We start from the raw sequence: 19,836 nt of genomic DNA on the forward strand, positions 1-19,836 counted from the left end.
AGACAGGTAGAGTCCCAGTACTGAGAGGAGAAAGTAGACACAGGTCCCCATCGCTAACACAAAAACTATATAAAATTGACAAGGACTTGCCAAAGAATGTTTTCTGCCATCCAAGGCAGTCTCACTGGGTATATTAATCACACTTAAGGATAGCCAACCAATAAATGCTCAATGCAAAATTAACTCAATGGTATTTTTTGTAGACTTTTTTCTCATATTACTTCATTTGGGTATTTTTTTGTCTTACTGGCCTTTTATTTGTATATATCATGGTTTCGAATTTTGTGTTCTTATGGAGTATGTGTGCATGTGTGTGTGTTTCTTTTGTTTTTCCTTTAATTATTATTGATTTCTTGATTTGTTTGCATGTTTGTTGGGGGTTGAATGGTGAGGTAGAGAGGATCTGGGAGAAGATGGGGAAGGAAACCATGATCAGAATATATTGTATGAAAAAAAAGTAACATATAAAGAAGATTCAACGAAACATACACATATGAGAGAGACACACACACACACACACACACACAGAGAGAGAGAGAGAGAGAGAGAGAGAGAGAGAGAGAGAGAGAGAGAGAGAATCACAAGTATATTGTGGCCTTAATCCCTTTGATAATGTGATTTTCTTCAGCAGCATCCAGTAGCCATGGTGGAAGCAACAAAGGCACCTAATGGAATTTATGGGATTTATTTAACTGTAGAAGAGATGTGGCAGAACAATGGACTCTGTTTTAGCTTTAAGTGCAGTAGTATCATGGTTGACTGTAGTAGGGAGGTCAAGTGTACATAGAAATCAAATCTAAATCAGTCTAATGAACAGAGAATAAAATGGCTTTGAGGGTTTTTTTTCTATGAAGATTAATTGAGAGAAAAGGCTGGAAAGATAGGATAATACTTGGAATGATGCATTAAGATATTAGTTCAGTTAATGGTTGAAACTAGAAAAAAATCCTGAATGAGGTAACCCAGACCGAGAAAGACAAATCTAATATGTACTCATTCATAAGTGGATACTAGACATAAAGCAAATGGTAACCAGTCCACAACTCCAGAGAAACTAGACCCTTCATCCAGAAATAGACAGAAGCAGATACAGAGATCCATAACTAACCACTGTGACGAGATCCTGGAGTATAATCGAAGAGAGGGAGCAGCGATAATATGAACAAAGGAGGCAAGACCATGACGGCAAAACCCAGAGTCAGCTGACCCAAGCTAGTGGGAGCTCACTGACTCTGGACTAACAGTTGGGGAACCTGCATTGGACCAAATTAGGCCCCCCTGAAGGCAGGCGTCAATACTGTGGCTTGGGCAGTATGTGGTGTCACCGGCAGTGGGACCAGGATCTAACACTATGGCATGAACTGACTTTGTGGAGCCGATTCTCCATGAAGAGACACCTTACTCAGCCTAGGCACGGGGAGGAGGCACTTGGTCCTGCCTCAACAAGGTGATGGGGCAGACTTAGTTGATGTCCCAGGGGAGGCCTTACCCTCTTTGAGAAGCAATTGAGGGTGGGGTGGGGAAAGGTGGAGGGAGTGGGAGAAGAGGAAGGAATGCGAAATGGGACTGGCATGTAAAAATATATTATTTCAGGGGCTAGTAAATGGCTCACTGGGTAAAGATGCACACTGTCAAGCCTAAGTCACCTGAGGGACAGCGAGTTCATAGTGGAGGGAGAATTACTTCCTCAAGTTAACTTGTCATCTGACTAACACAGGCATGCACACACCCATGTGTACACACACAAATGTAGTAAAACTAAATAGTAAATAAAATAATAAACAGGGACTCCAAAGACAAATACAAGAACGATTAAATGGAGTATATACTGCTAGCACAGATCTTAGTGGTGGAGTATTTCTTGCTCCAGGATAGAAGGGAATGATAGAAGAGCCAGGAAACTCGGTCAGTCTACAGCTCATGATACACTGGTGGAATGAAGGAAAGGAAAGAAGGAAGGAAGGAAGGAAGGAAGGAAGGAAGGAGGAAGGGAGGAGAAAGAAAGAAAGAAAGAAATGATGGAGGAAGGTCATTGGTTAAAATAAAAGAAGCTGCTTGGCTCTCATTGGTTAGGAGATAGGTGGGAGGAGCAAACAGAACAGAATGCCGGGAGGAAGAGGAAGTGAGGTCAGACTCGACAGCTCTCCTCTCCGGAGCAGATGCAGGAGAGACACCATGCTGCCCGCTCCAGGGAAGATGCACGCTATGAAGCTCCGACCCAGGATGGACATAGGCTAGAATCTTCCCGGTAAGCGCACCTAGGGGCACTACACAGATGATTAGAAATGGGCTAAGTTAATATGTGAGAATTAGCCTAGAAGAGGCTAGATAGAAATGGGCCAAAGCAGTGTTTAAATGAATACAGTTTGTGTGTAATTATTTCGGGGCATAAGCTAGCCAGGCAGGCGGCTGGGGTTTTGGGGACGTAGCCCCGCCGCCGCTCCATATTACTACAAATGGCGCCCGACGTGATGGACTAAACCCACTTAAAAAACCTGAGAAGGCTTAAAAATAAGGGAGAGAGAGTTTAACACAGATTTTTGCTGTTTGTTGGTGGCGTGCTGTAGAGAGATTTCCTGATTCGGCAACAGCAGCAGAAAAAACGCTGTGTCATTTCAAAGCGTGGCTTCCTGGGGCTGTGCTGCCAGTGCAAACTCTGGCTTTATGTTTGTGTTCCCACTTGGGATCGGAAGGAGAGTGCTCTGAGACCTTGACGATGACTCAGAGCTTCCTGCCTGCTCCTGGGCAGAAGGCAGAATCAGGCTTAGGCAGGCGGAAGAGCATGGCGGATTCCTGCCGCCATACAGAGACGTGTTTTCAGACTGCACAGTGCTCTGTGTGTCAGATTTGGATGTAACTTGGATGAAAAGAATTTCTGTGCTGCATGCTCAGTCTCAGAATTAAAGTGCTGAGTGCCGCTCCTACCTGGCGGCCCCAGAGCTAGCACAAAATGGTACGTCCTCCATTTTGAAATTTTCCTGACTCAGCAGCAGGAACAAACCTGTGTTGTTTAAAATGCTGGCTTTCTGGGCCATCCTGCCAGGGCAAACTCTGACTGTTTGAGGCAGGAGGGCCAGCTACCGAGAGAGGACTTGAGTGTTGTCTGTTGTAGCTTGCTGGCTGGCAGAGACCTTGAAACGCCATAGAGGTGTGGCTATAAACATGGCTGCAGCCTGTATATCCACCATGAGGCTGGAAAGCTAAGGAATGGACTTGATCTAGCTGGCAAAGCCACGGCTTTAGTCCTACTGAGATTGCTTGGTAAATTAAGGACTCATGTGGTCAGAAAAAGAGAGATATACAATAAAGAGAGATTCAAAGACAAAGAAAATTTCTAAATGGTTTACTGTGTGTTAAAAATATATGCAAGCTGAAAGTTAAAGTTCTTAAAGTAAAAAAGAAAAGGAAGAGAGTTGTTGTGTGTACACACCTTTAATCCCAACACTTGGGAGGCACAGGGAGATAGACCTCTGTGACTTCAAGGTGTGGTAGCACATGCCTTTAATCCCAGTGCCTGGGAGGCAGAGACAGGCGGATCTCTGAGAGTTCAAAGAGAGCCTGGTCTACAGGGTTATTCCAGGTCAAAGATCTGCGCTCAAAAAGCAAAAAGTTAACGTAGGAATGTCACAGCTTAGATTCTTAAGCACCTAGTGATTTAAAGGCGTAAATCAAAAGTGCTCCTGGATAGTAAAAAGTTGCAGATTCACAATAGGACAGATTCAGACCACTAAATGAGTCACACTGTTGGATGAATGTACGTAGGCTTGGGAGAGAGAAGAAAAAGAATATAGAGAATAAAGTTAATGGTTTAAAAAAAAAGGTAAAGTCTTTAAAGAGACAGAATAAAGTAAAGTGATAGAGTAAAAATAAGCCGCGTAAAAATGGAAAATTCACAGAGAGTCTGGATTCTTTGTATTATTGTGTTTTCTTTAAAATTTTTCACTGTGAAGGAGCTAAGTACAGAGAGACATTTCATTACATGGACTGCCAAGCTAAACCAGAATGGATATAAGGGTATTACGATTTCAGAATTTGGGTCTAAGGATATGATGCTTTGGAGAGAGTCTTCTTTTGTTTTCACAGAGGATGAGACTCTATGGATTTCTTCTATTCCGATTTGGTATGATGGACCACGTCCTCCTGAAGGGTTGCTGTGAACATCTTCAGAAAATTGTTTTGCTCAAATGCCAACTGAGATGAAACTAGCACACAGGTTATACCATGAAAGACCTAATTAACGACGCCCCCATTCAGCAGGAAGCAGTTTGGAGAGAAAAAACTGCGCCCATGTTCCCAAAATATTGTTTATAAATGTTCTTTTACATTTAAAGGGGGAAATGATATAGGTATGAATAATTTGCATTAGTATAGATTTTGCTTTATTCATAGAGATTTACGGTCAATTTTGTTATGTGTATAAATGTTTCTGATGTAACTTTTACTTGATAACTGTTTTGTTATATGTAATTTTGCTATGTTAAAGTTAAAGCCTTTTTTTGTTTAAACCGAAAAAGGGGAAATGATGGAGGAAGGTCATTGGTTAAAATAAAAGAAGCTGCTTGGCTCTCATTGGTTAGGAGATAGGTGGGAGGAGCAAACAGAACAGAATGCCGGGAGGAAGAGGAAGTGAGGTCAGACTCGACAGCTCTCCTCTCCGGAGCAGATGCAGGAGAGACACCATGCTGCCCGATCCAGGGAAGATGCACGCTATGAAGCTCCGACACAGGATGGACATAGGCTAGAATCTTCCCGGTAAGCGCACCTAGGGGCGCTACACAGATGATTAGAAATGGGCTAAATTAATATGTGAGAATTAGCCTAGAAGAGGCTAGATAGAAATGGGCCAAAGCAGTGTTTAAATGAATACAGTTTGTGTGTAATTATTTCGGGGCATAAGCTAGCCGGGCAGGCAGCTGGGGTTTTGGGGATGTAGCCCCGCCGCCGCTCCATATTACTACAAAGAAAGAAAGAAAGAAAGAAAGAAAGAAAGAAAGAAAGAAAGAAAGAAAGAAAGAAAGAAAGAAGAAAAACAGTCTCATTCACAAGCACTGCAGGAAAGGTATGTTTTGAAAGGCGTATGCAGATAGAGTCCTGCAAAATGGTTGCAGGCATAAAGAAAGTTACTCACAAGGGAGCAAAGTTTTCTGAGGAAATGGCTGAAAACAATCAGCAGTGTGAGGAACTGAAATGAAATGATGGACAATGATATTAATGCACATCAAGCTTACTCTATTGAATTTAATCACTGTACTTACTCTGCAATGTAAGCATCAGTTCTCTTTGGTATATGAATAAATTTTCACTGAGGACATTATGAAACTCCTTTTAAGTCACATATCTAAGAAAAAAAATTAAAAAAATATCCTTTCAGTACCTAAATCCCTTAACCACTAAACAGGATTGAAATGAGAGGACATAAGGGAAAAGGTACCAGAAGTACTCTAATGTAGAAAAGCTCCCGTGGTGATAGAGTTAGAAACATTATGATCCAGCCAACTCTGAGATCTAGCCACATGCTTATATAGTCTGCTTGATATCAGAGGCCCTGACCACAGATAGCTGCCTGTTTTCAGAGTTCCAGAAGGAACTTTTCTTTACCTTCAGAGAAGGGACAAGAGAACTACAAGGTCAAGAGCAATTGAGTCTAGGCAAACATCTGTCCCCAGAACTTCATTATGAAGCTAACAAAAATGCTTTAGCAAAGGTTTATTCTCTGAGCTCTGAAAACAAGAATATTGCAGACACAAAGTGGTTCTGTCTTTGAGTTCTTTTCTCTCCTTCCCTCCCACTACCAGTCATTCCCCCTCTAACTGAATTCTGCTTTGTATATTATTTGCCAGCTCCAGTGAGAGTATTATTGGTACTCAGCTTCCTTCAGCTCTTTACTGTTTTTGCATACCCCTCTCCTGGTTTGGGTGTGAATTTGCCTCCAAAGACCACATGCCAAAACCACTCTTACAATGACTGCTCTTTGCCTTGAGACAACATTTCACCAGAAACTGAAGGGTGTGGTAGTGTGAAAGTTCAGCTTCCTTGCCTGAAGTTCAACCAACGTGAACCCATGACTTACATGCCAGCATTCACCCAGTGCCCAGGCTGCATCCTCCCTCTATCAAATATGCTTGTTGCACCCTTGTTTGACCTTTTCCCCATCTCTGTTGTGGTTTCCAACTCCTTAGCCTCTCTTTAAATACTTTTAAATATTTTTAATGTTTTTATTGTTTGAGAATTTCATATATGTTTATAATTTGCTTTGATCAAATTCACACCACATTTTCTCGCCACTAATTCTTTACCTATACTCTCTACCACTTTTTCTCTCAACTGCATGTGCACTTTTTGAAACCCACTCACTCTACTATGTGTATGGTGTAAGATTTTTCTACTGGAGCATGGGTAACATCTTAGGGACTATGTCCCCAAAGAAAACTGATTGTGCTTCCTCCAGCAGCCACCCAATGCCAATAGCTCTTCAGCTAATAACGGGGTAAGACTTCAAAAGCTCCTCCCCACCCATGCTGGATTTTGGTTGGCTTGATCCTGTGCACATTTTGTGCATGTGGTCACAGCCACTGTGAGTTCACTGTGCAATGGCCCTGGCATGTGCAGCAAGTATTGCTTGATAATGGATGTCTGCTACCTCTTGCTCTTAGAAGATTTCTGCCCCCTTCTTCTACAATAGTTTCTTATCCTAAGAGGGAGAGAGGCACGACGCAGATGTCTGCTTTAGAGCTGAGTACTCTACAGGCTCTTATTCTCTGCATGTTGACCAGCCATGGATCTCTGTGTTAATAGGCATTTACTGAAAAACAAGAAGTTGAAAAACCTTTCAAATGAGACACATTTCTAGGATGCCTTAGGGTAGGGTGTGTTTCTGAGAACTCTGGTTTAGACAAAGATTGTTTAGTTAGACATTTTTGAGAGGAAAAAAAGTATTTTAAGTGAAAATATGTGTCCAATCATTAAGTACTAAAAGAAGACACAAGTCAGCATTTTAATCCCAGTACTTGGGAAACCAAGGCAGGTAAATCTCTGTGAATTTGAGGCCACTTTGGTCTGCATGCTGACTTCCAGTCAAGCCAAAACTACATGGTAAGACCTTGTCTTGAAGCACAGACACACACATGCACAACTCACACACACACACACACACACACACAAACAAACAAAACTACTACTACGCAAAAATGGGTGAAATTCTTCACAGTATGTAGGTATGTAAAATCTAACTGTGGCTTAAAATCAAGAAACAATGAAAAGAAAAAGATCAATACATTTACATAAAAATTAAAATTAAATTTTCTTGAAATAGCATGGTGGTTTCCAGGGGCTAGAGAACAGGGACATGGGGGGATGTTGGCCAAAGGTAGACAGGTTTATTTATGCAATATAAATCAGATTTGGAAATCTGAAAATTTAATGCATAGCATGATATGCACTAAACTGGACTAGGCAGTTGAAATTTACTGAAAGGTAGATGTTATCTCTCTAAAAGAAAAACAAAAAATGAACAAGCAAAAGAAACAGTAATGATGTGAAGTGATGAATGAGATGATTGTCTTGTGTCAGTCATTTCACAGTGTATATGTAAATTTCAAAACAATCCATTATATACCTTAAATATATACAATTTCCTTTTGACAATTGTTTTCTTGATCAAGTCACAATTTTTTTTACCTAAAATATGGTAAATTTAGAAAAACTCACAAAGTAAAACAAAACATTCCTTCAGTCACAAATGGAGAGTTATATACAAATTGCCATCAAAACTTGAAAGGAAAAATACCAAAGCCTACTAGGGAAATGTGAAAAAAGATTTAAGAAATTGAAATGGCCCATAAACATATGGGGATCTGTCTAAATCACTCATAATGGAAATACAAGCTACTGTCACTCAGAAGTATTTTATACTTATCAAACTGACGAAAATGAAATGTTCCACTAAACCCCCCATTGGCGATGCTGGGCAGAAACATATGCTCTCATGTACTGCTGGTGGGCAGTGTAAATGGCACAATCCTTTTGGAAGTGAATTTGGCAATACTGAGCAAAACTTAAAATGTACTTATTCTTTTGCTAAGCAATACTGAACACACAACTCCAGAAAATAAAATGATTTCTGTATAGGTTAGTTAGTCATGTGCTGTTGATAATAATCAAAGGTTTAAAGAGATGCCATGTCTGTTAATACTGAAATGAACTGGGCACAATTAAGTCCTACTCAATCATCAAGAATGACAACAATGGGATGGAAAAATATGGAGTAATTACTGATATAAATCAAAAATTAAGACAGAATAGTTTAGATGGTTTTCTACATTTTTCATATGGAAAAAGTGGGAAATAATGTTTTATACACATGCATATACAGATGTTCCTTCACTTACAATAGGGCACATTACATAATTCCACTGTAGGTTTAAAGTATTAGAAGATGAAAATGCATTTAATATGCCTGGACTATTGAACCTCCTAATTTAGTTTCACAAACTGGGTCACAACCCCATCTTGACTGGGGCGACTGAATGTGGTAACTGTTAAAGGTCTTAAAAGTCTTAAATATTAAAAGGTTTCTGAACGTGTGATAGCCAGAAATTTGAAAATCAAATCTAATCTGTAATTAACCTGGGGTTTTGCGACAGCACTCATCCATGTTGCACTGTGGAACATCACTGCTGTCTTGGTTCTGAAAACACAGCACACACACTTCTCATTTTTCATACTGCCACATTTGACACACTTCTCATTTTTCATACTGCCACATTTTGCAATGCCAATGAACACCAAATGAAAAACATCTCAATTCATATTCAAGACTATTGTATCTATAACTTGCCATGTTTACCATGTGCATATAAAGCTTTCGTATTTTCCTGTTATCATTCCTCAAAACATAGGATCAAATTAGTATATCTTTGGATTACAATGTGCTAAAAGTATTTGTTTTTTTAAAAAATGTTTAAAGTTCTGACTTGATTTTTATAAGAATATTTTATTAAGTTTCGCTTGGGATAAGAGCAGAATTTTCAACAATTTTTAAACTGGCTTCTGCTATTTTGTACTATGTATTTATTCAAAGGGGCATCCTCAGCATTGACCATCATTAAATCAAAGTGTCAATCAACTATGAAAAACTTTGAAGATGTTCTACTTCTGCAACATTAAGCAGTCAACTAAACATCAATTCTTTTCAAATAAATAAACATATCCTTATCATTATTATGTCAGCTAGATTTTCTCTTTAATAAATCATAAAATCTTTGATAAACCAGATTTGTGTTCAAATAAATCTATGATTTATCAACAGTAAACTATTGAATACCTAGTTTTTGTCTTTATATATCTACTGTGGAGATTTGGTGTCTTCTAGGATTAGGCATGTCTTCTGCCTTCCCATTGCAGAGGATTAGGTTTTGCAGTATACCCACTGTAGCATTATAATTCTCCCAAACTTTAAAATTCCTTCATCAACACTAAGCAGAGGGATATCTCCAACTCCTTTTCAATAGGTCATCATTTGACAAATGCTTCAGCCAGTCAGTCAAACAAACTTTAGAAACCCCTTTTAAACTGTGAGAACTTCCATATTGAACCTAGATTCTCCAATCATTATACCCATATTAATAAACTCAGCCTGATCCAGTTTTATGTTTCTTCTACCATTCTTCCACACCCTTAAAATTCATTCCCACACTTATTCCTCAGACTTTTGCTTGAATAAATTAGGAATCTCATCAACATCTTTAGTGGACTATATTTTATATCTCCCCTTCAGGAGCCTACTTAACCTGAAGTCTGGTATTTGTAACCGCTTTCCTCTGCTACCCATTCTGTATTTCCTCCACCCTCAGCAAGAACCTCAGCAGGTCTTGCTTCTTTTCCTGGAGGAGTGACCCATAACTTCATTCCTGATGGGTCTGTGCCCTTTCTCATCCTGCCTGGATTAGGCTGTTGTAATTTCCCATTGACTTTAATTACAGGACATGGTGGTACCAAGAGACATCCTAACGGATCCCCTGCACTCCAGACATAATCTTTCTTACCTCCATTGTGGAGAAGCAATCCCTGGGCTAGTGGTTCTGGGTTCTATCAGAAAGCAGGCTAAGCAAGCTATGAGGAACAAACCAGTAAGCAACACTCCTTCATGACATCTGCATAAGCTCCTGCCTCCAGTTTCTTACCCTGTTTGTGTTCCTGCCATGACTTCCATCAGAGGAAATGAGTTTTATTCAAATATTCTGTATAATGATCAATGCTTTCTAAGTGTTTGGGGGGTTATACTATTTCATCTTAGTTATTCAGGCTAAAACATACTTTTTTATTTTTTAAGGAAATGCTTTTATTTAATATATATTTTAAATGCTTTTAATTGAAATAGAATTACATCATTTCCCCATCTTTCTTCCCAGTTACTCTCACTCAAATACCTCATGTTCTCCACTCTCAAAAGCTGATAGCCTCTTTCTCTTTGATTATATTTATTACATATTTATATGTGTATGCATATATATTATCTATATACAGTTGAGTCTGTTTTTGTTGTTTGTGTGTATATGGTTTCAAGGCTGACCACTCTGCATTGGACCACCAATAAAAGGGCTCATTCCTGGGGAAAGGCTAATTGTCTTCCAGTAATCATTGGTTGCCTGTAGTTCTTTGTCTAGAGGTATGACACTGAGATTTTCCTTTAAGGCAAGAACAGTATCTAAGCAAATAAGGATTCTAAAGTGAGGAAGACAGTAAGAGGAGGAAGGAAAAGAGGGAATACTGTTCTTCTGTAGATATAAATACACTTAAAAACTGTGGAAGAAATTATGTCATTAGGACAAACCACCATTTCATGTCTTCCAAACTAATAATCAATTTATATAAAGACTACCAACAGATACTTTAAAAAGTCAGGTAAACTGTGTATGTGGGCCATTCATACAATGAAGAAACATCATCTACAGGTTCCTTACCTGTTAAAAAATACAAACATAAAAAGAAGAGAAAAATACAAACCTACATTTACAATGAAAGAACCTGATGCTAGTCATCTTAACTAAATGATCAAACTCAGCATAACCCACAGGGAAACTACTTGACATTATCATCACATGATTCAATGTAAAGTACATAGTATTATCTTTTTTAACATAGTGTATGGAATACATATTGGTTTCAAACTTGGGATCCTCCTGTTTTTAGTCTTTTGAGTATTGGGGTTATATGCTTTTCTAACACATTCTGCTATTAGCTTATGAACTCTTAAGAAATAGTCTTACCAATTATGTTTAATTTGAACAACAAGCCTCTAATATACACGATACAGGTGGTAAAGAAAGAATGAGCTAAATGATCTCAAAGGTCAGACAAGTACAATAGACAAAATGAAGGACCTATCCTGGGTTTTTCAATAAGTCAACGTTACAAAAATATTTAAATGAGGAATTATTCTACTCTAAAAGATACCAATAAGATGTGACAGTCATATGTGCAAAGGTAGGGTGTTTCTTGGTTTTAAAACAAAAGCTAAATGTGTCCCTAATTAAAATATGATATTAGTTCTCTATTGCTGCCAAATTGTGGCTTAGAACCACAAGTAGTTATCACAAACTTTTGTAGGTTAATAATTCGGTACCCTTAACTCAGCATCTTTCAAGATAGTATCAAGGACTGTTAATGGAGGAAGGTCATTGGTTAATTAAATAAAGAAACTGCTTGGCCTGATAGGTTAGAACATAGGTGGGTGGAGTAAACAGAACAGATGCTGGGAGGAAGAGGAAGTGAGCTCAGATGCCGCTGCCACTGCTCCCCAGGGCAGATGCGATGAAGCTCCGACCCAGGATGGATGTAGGCTAGAATCTTCCTGGTAAGCGCACCTCGTGGTGCTACACACATTAGAAATGGGTCAAGCAGTGTTTAAAAGAATACAGTTTCCATGTAATTATTTTAGGGCATAAGCTAGCCAGGAGGCCGGAAGCTGGGGCAGCAGGAACAAAGCCCGCAGCTCCTACAACAGACTGTATCATCTATTAGGCTTTATAAAGCTAAAAGATGTGTTCACAACTTCACTCACTGGAGACCTCATTCTCTTGAGAAGAGAGCCTTTTTCTTATGTTTGCGTGTGTGTGGCACAAAGGATTGAACTTAAGACCTTTTACAAGCTAGGCCACATCTCCTAATAGTGCCACTTTCTATGAACTTATGAGAGCAATTACATTCAAACTACCACACAGGTAAAGAACAACAGCTTCTTTATTCTGTTTATATAGGCTTCCAACAGAGGGTGTGGCCCAGATTAGAGGTATATTTTCTCAGATCACAAAATCTGTATTAAATGTGTATCTTCACACCTCAAAGTTCTGGATTAGAAGTAACATTTCCCACTTCAAATTAATCAAAAATCCCTTACTGGTGTGCCACTCCATTTTTGAGTTTTAGTTAATTCCACTGGTAGACAAGGTGACAACCAAGAATAGCTATCACGCTAGGCAAACCCTTGAGCAACTCAACTGTAGGACCTTATGGTAACTGTTTATGGTTTTAAGACCTCTTTATAAGACACTTGACAGTTCCCCCAACACAAGATATCTTCAGAATAAACAAACTAAGACACAAAGTAGAAGAAAGACTCAGACTCAAAGTCACATGCTGCCACATTATAGCATTTATTAGAAACAATAGAAATGTAAATAGGATCTTTTCTGTAAGAAAAGCAATATCAATTTTTGTGGATATATTTTTAAACAACTACAATATGAACTGAACACATAAAAATGTGGAATTACTGCTATTTTTCTTGAGTATGATCACTTAGAAATGGGGTGATTGAAAAACTCTGTCATTTTAGCCAGGCAGTGGTGGTGCATGCCTTTAGTCCTTTAAAACTCAGGAGACAGAGGCAAGCAAATCTCTGTGAGTTGGAGGGCAGCCTGGTCTACAGAGCAAGTTCCACAATAGACTTCAAAGCTAAGCAGAGAAAGCCTGCCTTGAAAAACCAAAAAAGTCTGTTATTTTAAAGAGAGATAAATGGATTCTCTTTAGCTTTTATTGAAAAATCATTTTAACAACGCAGAAGTGCTTTGGACAAAATGGCATAATACCAAGCAAGAGTAAGAAATAATGACAATATGCTATTTGTACTTGTTTTTATGGGAGGGACCATATAAATACTCACTTAATGTTTTTCTCAATTTCTTTCTAGGCCTGGAAACTCTTAAGAAAAAGATACTTGGCAAGTGTTGGACAATGAGTTTTCACAAAGAATCTTGACTGATACATGCTAGATGTTGTGGATAGAAGGTAAGACTAAGGATAGGTACAAAGTAGGCAAAAGGCACAAACTTCTATATAATAAGAAAATAGAGATAATAAATAAAAGGAACAAAGCAGGTAGGCTGAGAGGTTGAATTACAGGGAAACGAAGGGGGAGAGTGAAACAAAGCATGAGAAATAGTGTTACTGATGGGATATAGAAAAGCTACTTTATACAGAGAAAGGAGAACTCACATACACTCTGGAAAGGAATGGAAATTGCTGAGGCTATTATTAAAAGCAGTATGGAGGGCTCTTCAAAAACAATCACAATGCTGAATATATATGTTCCATATTTATGTATATATATATTAAATATTTTTAGTTAGTTGAGTGTTTTTTGTTTGTTTGTTTTATTTTTAAAGAGAACCTCAATATATATACCAGGCTATCTTGGAACTCATTAGCTGAGACTGGTCTTAAACTCATGATTCTCCTGTCTCAGCCACTTGAGTGTTAAGATTACAGACATGTGCCACAATGTCCACATGAGATTAGTATTCTGGAAAGACACCTTTTATTTCATGTTTACTGCAACACTCTCCACAGTAGCCAGATTAGGGGGCTATGTTATGTGTCCATGGATGGGTGAATAATTAAAGAACTTGTGTTACATATAAACAACGGAACATTACTTACTCACAAAAAGGAAAGATATTATTTAATCGGCAACAACATAAATGGACTAGAAAGTCAAATACCATACATTGTATAAGCTACAAAGATCAACACAAAACAGTAAAGAATAGAATAGTAGCTGCCAGACTGTGAAAAACATACAGAGAAAAGAGGGATAGATTGAATATGGTTAGTGGGGCAGGGGAGAGAGTTGGAGAGTAAAATCAACATAATGATATAAAACACAGTAATGGAGCTATAGATAATAACAGTTAATTGAATAGAAGATTGTGAATGTTTCCATCACTCAATAATTGTATGCTGAGGTAACAGATATACTAATTACCCTGATTTTATCATTACACATTGTACACATGTATTGAAATGTCACACTGTACCTCATAATTATGTACAATCATCATGTGTGTGTTAAGAATAAAAGCATATTTTGAAATGAAATAGCCATTTTCAATACTCAAAATTAGACTCCAATTTTAAGGGCCATTTAGAAATCCCATTTTGTTGAAATTTTGATGAGAAATAAGCCACTTACTTAGCTCCAAAATATGTTTTCAAAATTACATTTTTTCCTTCAAAGAGGTATCTTTGAAAATGGTGTCTTTGAAGTTGACAAACCTGCAAGATGGCAAGTTAACTGAATAGTCAAAGTCTAACATCATCAAAATTAGTAAGAAAATTATCATATTTCTCTCTAATCCAATATTACTGGCAGACATTCTGACCAGTGTTTTGGATAGCCTATAAACCAACAGACATGTACTCTGCAATATGACACAGAGACAAAAGACCAGAATATGCTGAGGAACTGTTCCAGATCAAATGCCCGAGGAGACAATGACCAAAATCAATGTGCCATATAGAATAAAAATCAGGATTTCAAAACAGTCCAAATTAGCATTGAAGGTCATTATTAGAACAAGTGTGATATTTGAATGAGGAATGTAGATCAAATTAGCATTGATTTTCTGATTTCAGATTGTTCTACGATGAATTAGGAAATATACACCAAACTGTTTGGTACAGTGAGTCAATGTTGCCAACGTAGTTACACTTAAAAATGCAAAGGTCTTGACTATCAGTTTAACTGGGTGAAATGGTATCTAGGGCTAGCCTACAGCACTTCTGTGACACCATTTCCAGAGAATATTGATATGCAGGATAGTAACTTAAGAGGAAAGACATGTCTTGCGTGAGGCGACACCATTCAACAAGCTGTGGAAAAAGTTGGAAGAGGAAGCCAATGTATGTGAAAGCAAGTCCCTTTTCTTCATGAGTGAGTTCTCTACTTCCATAGTATGCAATCAGCCATTTCTTGACTACACAGTCCCTGTTGTGTAAACTGAATTTCTCTTTAAAAACTTGATGGTTGTGTTCTTCTGGAAAGCCCTGAATAACACAGGAAAATAATGGGAATGGGGTAGAGAAGCTGAGACTGAGAGAGGAAAAAGAAAAACACAGACAAAAATAGATGAGACAAAAATGAGCAACTAGCAATTCTGTGTAAAGAGTAGGGGAGAGCCTTCTGTTATGAAGCATAAAATTTTATCAAGACAAGTGACTAATATCTCTAGTCTAGATTAATGTCCTCCAAAGGTTTGAGTTCCAGAATGTGATACAATAAGGAGATTGTAGAGCCTTTAGGAGATGGCACCCCATAGGTTCAGGTCACTAGGAATGTGCACATAGGAGGGGATTATGGAACACAAGTATCTTCTCTATATTTCTCAGTGGTCATGAGATAAGGCACTTCTTCCAGTTTGGCTGCCCACTATACTGTATTGCACAACCACAAGCCCAAAGGGAATGGAACCATATGAGCATGGACTAAAACCTCTGTGCTATAGACTATAACCTTTTCTTCTTACAACATGATTTTCCTGGGTATATTGGTAATTGAAAATTGACTAATGCAGGAAACAAAAGTTATGCTAAAGATCACACTTTCTCTTCCTGTGCAATATTTGAAAAGCAGATCAGATGGAATGTATTCAAATATTAGCCTGGTAGAGAGTGGAATACAATTGATAGATGAATCCTACCCCAAACAAATTAATTCTTTAATCACTGAACATATCCACACAAGCAAAATATCTGTGGTTTATTTGCTAAAAATCATAAGTCCACAAAAGCACACAAAACCAGAAATCTGCCCAAAAGACATGTAAAATAAAAATATATCAATAGACAGACAGATAGATAGATTCTGCCATGGCAAAACATTATGTATAAATGTGTATGTCACTGCATCTATGTATTTATTGCACCTTTTCCTTGGCTCTTTCTCTTCCATTTGTTTGTTTGTTTTCTCCTATTCTTATTTCTGTTGTTTCAGTTTATCTTAATTTTCTAGATGCCTGTTTGTTTTTTATGGAGAGAGAGAAAGGGTGTGGATTTGGATGGGAGGGTAGATGGCAGGGGGTCTGGGAGGAGTTGGGAAAAGGGAAAACACCACCAGAATATACTGTTTGAAAAAAAATCAGTTAGAAAATTGAAAAAATCCAAAATACTCCCAATTTTAAAAACATCACAAATTCAGTCAACTATTTGGAATAAACCCTGACAAATCCAGATAAAGGTACCTCATTGCCTTCTCATTTCTTCTAGTTTCTGTAAGAGATCAAGAAAGAAAGCTTTATAGATATCCTTCTCATTTGGAAATCTAACATGAAGAGACCATTTCCATCATGTCTGCACATTAAATTCCATGTGTTGTGTTGTGCTGATTAACTAAAAATATTGAATTTCTTTAATGCTTTCAACAAAATATTGATGAGCTTTACAATCTAGTTAAGCCATGGAAAAGGCAGACATTGTAAGTGGGTACATGTATAAGTTTGTGTTCCAAATAAAGCAGGTGGTGTCAAACATGCCCATTACTCTATGTCTTGGGTTTAAGGCTTGATAAATATATGCTAGAAATTTAAGAACAGGTGTAAGCATGAACATTATGAGCTAACAATTTATACCACCTGATTTTCAAGAACTAACACATAGCTATCACCCTGGGGGGTAGTGTGTGACATTGTGTCGTTATAACTATCATTCTTATTTCTATATGTGAAAATATAGGCAGCATTCAAATTAATATTCTCACACTTGTGACATTTAGGTCTAACTATTGCATCTGCTTTCAGATGCTCAAAAGAACATTGCCTTTTGACTGTTTGTTTTGGAGGCAAATGCAGATCCAGGTTTGACAATAAATTATTTCTGAAAGTGTTGCATGAATAATAAATACACAGAGACATATATTGGGGTTCAATATAAAGATCCAGAAAAGCAAAGCAGCCATCCACTAGAGAGACCTTTTACCTCTACCAAAACTTCAGATTGAAAGGGTAGGATCCTGTCTCCACGAACCCTCAGACTCCATATTCTCTTCCCCTTTATATTGCTTTCTCTGCCCAGCCATATCGCTTCTGTCTCCACCTGTTTAGTGCTAGGATTAAAGGTGTGTGACTCCCAAACACTGGGATTAAATGTGTAAACCACCACCACCTGAATCTGTTTCTGGATTGAGTTTTTGTAGGCCAGGGTAGCCTTGAATTCAGGAGATCTGTCTGCCTCTATCTCCCCAGTCCTGGGATTAAAGGTGTGTGCCACCACTCCCTGGCCTGTATGGCTGACTAGTATGGCTGCTTTGCCCTCTGATCTTCAGGCAAGTTTTATTTATTAAAACACAAATAATATACCATTATATAAAAGAAATCTAAAAGTTGCTATTCATAAAGACTTTGTAACTTTTGTTCCTTAATTCTATAGTTTTCTTTGCAAAAGTTATTGACATATAGTAAATGTTTATAAGTAAAAGTATCATAAACACTTTAACAGGACAAAACAGATGGATGGGTTTTAAGAAATGGATAATAAATTGTTGCAAGGAGCTACTTGTTCGTCCCAGCCACCCAGAACCAAAATAACCACACAGAAACTATCTTAATTAAATCACTGCTTGGCCCATTAGCTCTAATTTCTTATTGACTAATGCTTACATATTATTTTAACCCATCTCCATTAATCTGTTTAGCACCACGAGGTTGTGGCCTACCAGCAAAGTTTCAGCACTTCATCTCTGGCAGTGGGTCTATGGAATCCCCCTGACTCTGCCCTTCTTCCTCCTAGCATTCAGTCCAATCCTCCCCACCTACCTAAGTTCTGCCCTATCAATAAGCCAAGGCAATTTCTTTATTCATTAATGGTAATCACAGCACACAGAGGGGACTCTCACATAACCTCCCCTTTCTATTTAAATAAAAAGGAAGGTTTTAACTTTAACATAGTAAAATTACATATAACAGGTATTAAGCAAGAATACAGTTACAATATTTATATATACTTTACCTTTTATCATAACTAGGGAAAACTATAATTATAAATATAAATTCTTCAACCCCATCAAAGACTCCAGAAGGATATATTACCTAAGTAAACAGGAAGTGCACTGTAAGCAACTTCCAAAACTCTAGAAATGATAGAGACATCTCACTGCCTGTACAGTCACCCAAATTTATTCTGTACCATTGGGGTGTCCACCTTCAGCCTACAGCCTTATAGTATCTGGAAGACTTTGCCATGAAGCAGAAATTTCAAAGACAGTTCAGTCACTTTCTTCTGTATCCTGCAGAATGTCTCACAGATACTTTCATGAAGCAGGAACCCTGAAGGATCATCTCACCTTTAGGCAAGTTCAGCAGTTATTTCTCTGTGGGTCCTGCATGTTCAGTGAAGCAGTTTCTTTCCCAAATGGATAACCAACTTCATAAGGAGCCTCTTCAATGGTCATCATCCTTTTGAAGTAATTGGTGCTGCCAGGAGCAGATGTGTCTCATTGTCATGAAAAGTCCTAAGTTATTAAAACATTTTAAATGCCATATTCTAAAGGTCTTTGGAAGATTTGAAAAATACCTATCTAACTGAACTATATCTCTATGCAACTAAAGAAATCTAACTAACATGACTACAAGCTTAACTACTCTAGATGAGTATCTATTAACTAATATTTCTTAATTATATATTACATTTTAAATGAGTTACATGAACACAATACCTTGATCAAGATCAGAAATATATATACATATAACAAAATTGACATTAAATTTGTATTAATAAACCAAGATCTATATCAATGCAAATTATTCATATTTATATCATATCCCCCTTTAATGTAAACAAACATTTATAGACAATATTTGGGAATATAGGCATAATTTTGTCCATACTGCTTCCTGCTGATCAGGGGCACTGTTATTCGGGTCTTTCATTTGGGGGGAGTATTCACAGTGACATTTTAGGGGGTCTTGTTCCATCAAACCACACCAGTCTGGAAGCAACCCACAGGTTTTCATCTTCTGTGGAAACAAAAGAAAAACCTCTTTTCCAAAACAACATATCCTTAGACTCAAATTTTGGAATCAAGATACCTTTATGTTGGTTTAACTTAGCAGTCCATACAATGAAATGTCTCTCTGTACTTAGCTCATTCACAGTCAAAAAATTCAAAGAAATCACAATAATATAGTCTAGACTCTCTGTATATAGTCAATCTTTCTGTAGCTTATTTTTCTTTACTCCTTTTAATCTATGACTGTCTGTATTCTGTCTCCTTAAAGACTTTTTTTTTAAAACAATTTACTTTTTTAACTCTCTATACTCTTTTTCTTCTCTCTCCCATGCCTACGTACATTTATCCAACACTGTGACCCATTTAGAGTTCTTTTATGTCTAAATCTGTCTTTGTTCAGGACAGTAATTCTGTAATTACAGTAGTAATTTACTGTCCTGAAGATATTTTAAAATGGTAAGTGCTTCTTAAAACTTAATCTGTGCCATTGCTAGGGAAATATGGCAGTGCCTTATTGCTCCACACAGTACAACATGGTAAAACTGCTTGCCGCCTCT

This window comes from Microtus pennsylvanicus, chromosome X, assembly GCF_037038515.1.
Source record: "Microtus pennsylvanicus isolate mMicPen1 chromosome X, mMicPen1.hap1, whole genome shotgun sequence".
Classification (NCBI taxonomy): Eukaryota; Metazoa; Chordata; class Mammalia; order Rodentia; family Cricetidae; genus Microtus; species Microtus pennsylvanicus.